Source organism: Manacus vitellinus, unplaced genomic scaffold (genome assembly GCF_001715985.3).
Source record: "Manacus vitellinus isolate BGI_N305 unplaced genomic scaffold, ASM171598v3 scaffold_25_pilon, whole genome shotgun sequence".
Classification (NCBI taxonomy): domain Eukaryota; kingdom Metazoa; phylum Chordata; class Aves; order Passeriformes; family Pipridae; genus Manacus; species Manacus vitellinus.
This window is the reverse complement of record NW_021939882.1, coordinates 5,216,164-5,221,913: the sequence shown is the minus strand read 5'-3', so window position 1 is coordinate 5,221,913 and position 5,750 is coordinate 5,216,164.

Below are 5,750 nucleotides of genomic sequence, written 5' to 3'. Positions count from 1 at the left end.
GGGGCTGAGGGAGGGGCGTCTTTTTCCTTTCCAAGAAGTTCTTTTCTCTCAAAATATTCCAGGAATGGGAGAAAAAAGGCGATTAAGTCACAGCTTGGCAGCACTGCAGAGGTTGCTGAGTTATTTCCCTCTGGGTTAGAGGCTGTTGGTGCTGCAGAAAAGCCGTTTAATGAAACTTTTTTGCCCGTATGATGTAACGACCTGAGGGGTGACGGATGGGGATGAATGGAAACAGCTCGCCATGCGATTTTATAGTAGTTAAATTACAATTTATAGAAACAGGTTTTGCAGAAAAGCACTTAAACTCCTCCTTAGCAATTATGTTTTGTGGTTTAGATGAGTTGGATGGGCCGGGTTTGATGGGCTTGGAGCAACCTAGTTTAGTGGAAGGTGTCCCTGCCCATAGCAGGGGGTTGGAATGAGATGAGCTTTCAGGTACTTCCAACCCAAACCATTCTGGGATTCCGTGTTCTGATTTTTCCTGAATTACAGAAGAAAATCCAAGGCTGGGTTCATAGTTTTATACTTGAGAATGTGGTTAAAAGACGTTGTGGTTCCACCTATGTGGTTCCGGCTATGCTCCCAATAAAATTTAGCTCATGATTGCTTTATATGCAGTAGCATTTACAGTACAGTCGGCCTGTAATCAACACATAAAATTTTAATATTATTATATCTCATTGGACCATTCTCACTGTAGTTTGGACATGTGTTTTTCAGGGCAACATTTGGCCAACTACTGTTTTGTGGGTTTGCTGGAGAAAAGTCTTTTCAGGGATCAAGGATTCCTAAAAGACAAAATAAAATAAAATATACAAAGAATCCCTCATAGTTCCAGCACATTCCATGGTCCCGGTGGTGGTGGGAGTGGGGTAAGGGAGAAATGGACACCCAGCAGTGGTGCTGCTTCCCCTGGCAGAGCAGAGGTCAGGGAGGGTTCTGCTGAGGGGAACGCTTTGGGATGAAAACACAAGGGATTGGTGGATTCATCCGACCACAAACCTAATTCTGATACTTATATCCATGGATTTGGTGAAACTGAATGCTTGGGAATGCTTTCAGTTCTGAGATAAAACACACCAAAAATACATCAGTGTAATGTGTTATAAACAGTACGCTCGTTACCAAGTTCCCAGCACTGTATTTACATCCCTGCTCCTTGTTTTAGTGACACAGAAAACACGTGGTGGAGAAATTCAATATTCCAGGAAGGAAGGACTCTTGCCCCAGAGCCACTCTGGCAGCTGCCAGTGGGCTGGAAATTGCATCACGGTGCTAATGACAGAATATTAATGAAGTGTTTGACCTTCGACATCCTTGAGTGCAGAGCGAGGTGCCAAGGAACGGAACCAGCCGTTGGTCCGTGTGGGAATATTGTACAACCCACAGTACTGGGAAAACAGTTTCCTCTTGTATTTGTCGCTTTCCCTTTGAAAAGGAGAGACAGGGAGCAGAGTCTGGTGTCAGAGGGGATCTGTGTCTGAGTGCCCTGATGTGACCGCTGACCCTGGGCCAGGACACGGCCCTGGGACTTTGCCAGGGCTGCTGCCTGTGGGGACCGAAGGGAGGTGGGGGAGAGGGGCCCTGCCAGCCCAAACAGACAGTTCTGGTCACCACATACAGCCCCCTGCCAGGCAAAAAATAAATAAATCAACCCAAAACCTGAGGTGTCGCGATGCAGTCATCTAAGTGGAACAGATTCCACAATTCTCCCCGCTCTCCTCTATTTTCTGAATGTTTTTTCTTGTAAGAAGTGAGACTTCTAATGTACAAAACATGAACAGACTGTTGTACCTATTTCTAAGCAATAATTAGGATTTGATGACAGCTGAAAGACACGCAGCTTATCTTGAACTCCTGTAATATATATTCTTTAATAAGGCTTTATCTTTTCTTCCCTGGTGAAGAGTGATTTGCAGAGAGAGAACAATGAATGGAACAGTGAAGTACCTGATGGGGTAACTCAGCTAAGAGAAAGTATTCAAAATGTGATGATAACATGGCCCAAAACTCACGGCTATTTTTAACAGAAGGAATAAGTTGCTGGTGATGTACGTGCTACCATCCCTCTGCTCGGAGCTGCAAAGGGGTGTCCTGTGGCCTGGCAGGTGTTACAGATCTGTGACCCTCAAAAACCAGGGGGATAAAAAATGGGGAAAATACTGATGTTAATTTGTATGCTAGGAGTGATTTTGTCTGTTTTTCAGAGTATCCATACTGTGCTTCATTCAGTGCTTTACTCAATCTGTGCCTTGGTCAGTCCTGATCTCAGTCTGCAGCCCCAAGACTTTCTTAAAACCTACTCCTCTGGGGAGCTTCACATATAAATCCTTGCCTGGCATATTTCACATGATCCTTTATGATCTATAAGCAAAACAGATACATGATTTCAGTGCCTGCATACTGCAAATCCACCCCCACAGTGTATCCCAGTGTTCTTCCAGAACCTCCAGCCTCAGTTTACAGTTCATTGCACCTCCGAGTCAGTCTTGCAATTCATTAACGCCGGCCAAACACGACCACGAATGTGGGCTTAAAATAACCCCTGGCTGGTATCTGTCACAGGCTATTCTTTGGGCTGCTGGAAATAGCTGTGCACGTCACCCAATGTATGGGTCATCAGCCTATTCTGGGATATTCAAATAGAAATGGGCTTTGTGATCCCCTCAGCTGAGGGATCTGGGATATCAGGTTGCCCAGAACTCTGTTCTGACTCATACCACATATAACCCAGTTCTCTGAAATCCTGCCTGTCTGTGCTTCCAAAGGTTACATGGGAGCCGGGTTCTACCAGTTCTGTTATCTCAAGAATTTTCAGAGAAATAGGTGTGAAAAAGATAAATTTCCCTTTTATTCTGGTTTCCATAGTTTTCCATCAAACTTGGAAGATAATTAGATTTCCTGTGTTTATAAATTAAACCAAGCCAAACAGACCCCACACCAAACAAATCCCAACTGGACATTCCCACAGAAACATAATAAATGCAAACAGAAAAAAAGGAGGAAAGCAGCTACAAAACCAGTATTGGAAAGTGATGGGCACTGTAGCAACAAAGGCATAAGTCTAAGGAATATATAAATTATTTGAAACAATTATTTGTTCCTGGATGCTGTGTATTGCACATACATCATCATTGGATAATTAAGGCTAGTTCATAATTTTGCATGTATTTCTTAACACTGGAAATTAGTGCCCTGGAGCAGTCTTTCTGAATGGGTTCTAAGCATGTAAGATACTTCTCAGCCTGTTGGACCGCGGAATGTGGCAGAAAAATGCAAGAGGCTTCATTTGGACACCGTGCAGTTAGTGTGTCAGCCTCCCTATGGAATTCTGGGGCACTGAACAGAGCTGCGAGTCCAGCAGACAGAATTTGTAACTTATTGATAAAGTAAGGGTGGGGTCATCTGATTTCAAAATATGAAACAGTGGGTATGTTAAAGAAAATAAAATTATAAATGCTCCATATGAGTGTACGTCCCTTCACAGAATGCAAGAGTTTAGGAGAGAAATTTTTAAATTGTGATTAAATTTCTCGATGTGATAAAAAGAATATCAGTGAAACACCGCATGATCCCAGTGACTGGAGTAGTAAGACTGGAATTAAGTTCAATGGTACAAAGATTAAGGTCATGGGCACATGAACTAAGAGCAAAAAACCTGGAAGCACTTCAGTAGGAAATAATAGCAGAGGAGAGTGACCTGCATCTGACCTGGCTGGTCAGGGGGTGGAAAGTAAGCACATGGGGATGGGAATAAGTAATTAAATCAAGGAATAGCTAACAACAAATGGATAAACCAACTGATCACCCATAAATTAAACCAGAAAGCAAGGGGATCCTGGAGCAATTGGAGCAACCCAGCTCTGGAAAGTCTGCTAAGGAGAGCTGGGGGAAGAAAACTGTTAAATACGGCTCAGCCCAAGTGTAGAGATGGGATTCTGTGAAACAGTTCCCACATAACTGGAAGCAGCAGGAGTACCTGCTGGGTAACTTTGAGCTCTGTCATCCCAAAACATACAGATCCTAATAGAGGGAGGATTGAGGCCACAGTCTGTCCTTGCCATGCCCTTTTCCATGGGGCCAGTGCTTGTGCTGCTCATGGACTGGGAGCTGGGCCATGAGCCCATCCCGGATGGGTGAAACCCTGTGGACAGGAGCTCAGCCCAGATTTTCTCCACCCAGACTATCCACAAGCCTCCTAAAAGTTCCGGAATTTTGTGTGCTGTGCCCACACATGGTGTGGGTGAAGCCTTCCCCTCTCACCCTGTGTGGGTTGGGAGCGCTGCCCCATCCCGCACCCTCAGCCTGCCGCTGAGGCTCCTTTGAGTGCACCAGGCTGCTGGCCCTCTGCCCAGGAGAGGAAAACATTGGAATTTGTTCTGGATCCACGTCATCCATTCCACTGACACAGCTAATGATGTGAGATCCCACAAACCGCACACACGGGTGACGTCCCCACTTCGTCGACGTGCTTCACGCTCCACCGGGAGACATCTGGGATCTGGTGACACAGGGATGTGCTCAGTGTTTGCCAAAATGTGAGCTGAGAATCCAAAAATAGGGCAGAGATTTCTAGGCTGGTGCAGGGAACAGTCCCCAGCAGGCACTGGCTAAGGGCACAGTCAGGATAACAGTCCCATAGCAACACTCCCCCCTCTTGGACAGGGGAGTTCAATCCCGACCTCACAGCTCATCAATTTAGTTCATTTCCATGTATTCTAATAACAAAGCCTGTTTTTTACTTTTTATTTTGAAGGGAACCGTGGTTGAGTGTCCGTATAGATCATAGATTTTTGGGATGCATTGTCCCTTTCAGCGAACTTTGACGATAGCTGACCTAATGAAGACTATTCTGATTTGAGGCTCCAGAAGGTTCCTTAATGTGAAGGAACAATTCAAACCAGTTCTATCTTTTTTCTTTCAGCTGTACCATCCTTTAACTGTCTGTTTATATGGTGGATACCAATGGAGTCTGGAATTATGCAAGCCTGGAATTCTAAAACATAGAGCTGGGTCTGCTCTTAGTTACTGATACAAACATTGAGTGTCTGCATTGATTTTACTAGAACAGACTGACATCCATACTGGCATTAAGTTTAGATATATTATAAATACTTTTTTTACCCCCAGATATTTCCTTATCTGTTGAGTAGTTGAAACAAATCCTTTTTGTGACTCTGCTGGAAGAGGAGACCCTTTCTACCACACAAACATCATGCCAGCAATGAACACATCAAAACTGTGTTCAGCAATTTTTGCTGCGAGGAAAATGTGCAGAAGAAGGAATGAGGGAACCCATCTTGCTTGGGAAGTTAAGAAACAGAGAAACATAAAGATTTTGAGCTTATGTTGCTTTATTTTTTGCCTAGGAAGGGATTCCCATATTTCTGATTCTCATAAGCAAGTCATCTGAAATATCCCAACAGATGGGATCTCACCTGGCATTCCCTCCTCTGATGTGCTAAAACATGCTGTGATGAGGCTGGTCCCTGAAATCACCATCACAACGTGGGAAAACCATCACAGAAATGGTGTCCAGGCCATGCTCTGGCAGGAAATGGGAGTTTTCCTCTTCATGGCACTTGTCAGGGCCCAGCAGGGACCGTGTCCATGCTCAGGTTCACTGCAGCGAGTGCTCATTTCACTTGGCTGTTCTAGGTTTGCTTTGTGATGAAGAGAAGCATTTGGATTTTAATGTTTTTAAGCTGGCCGGTTTTAAGGAAAGCTCTGTAGGTGAGATAGCAACTTCC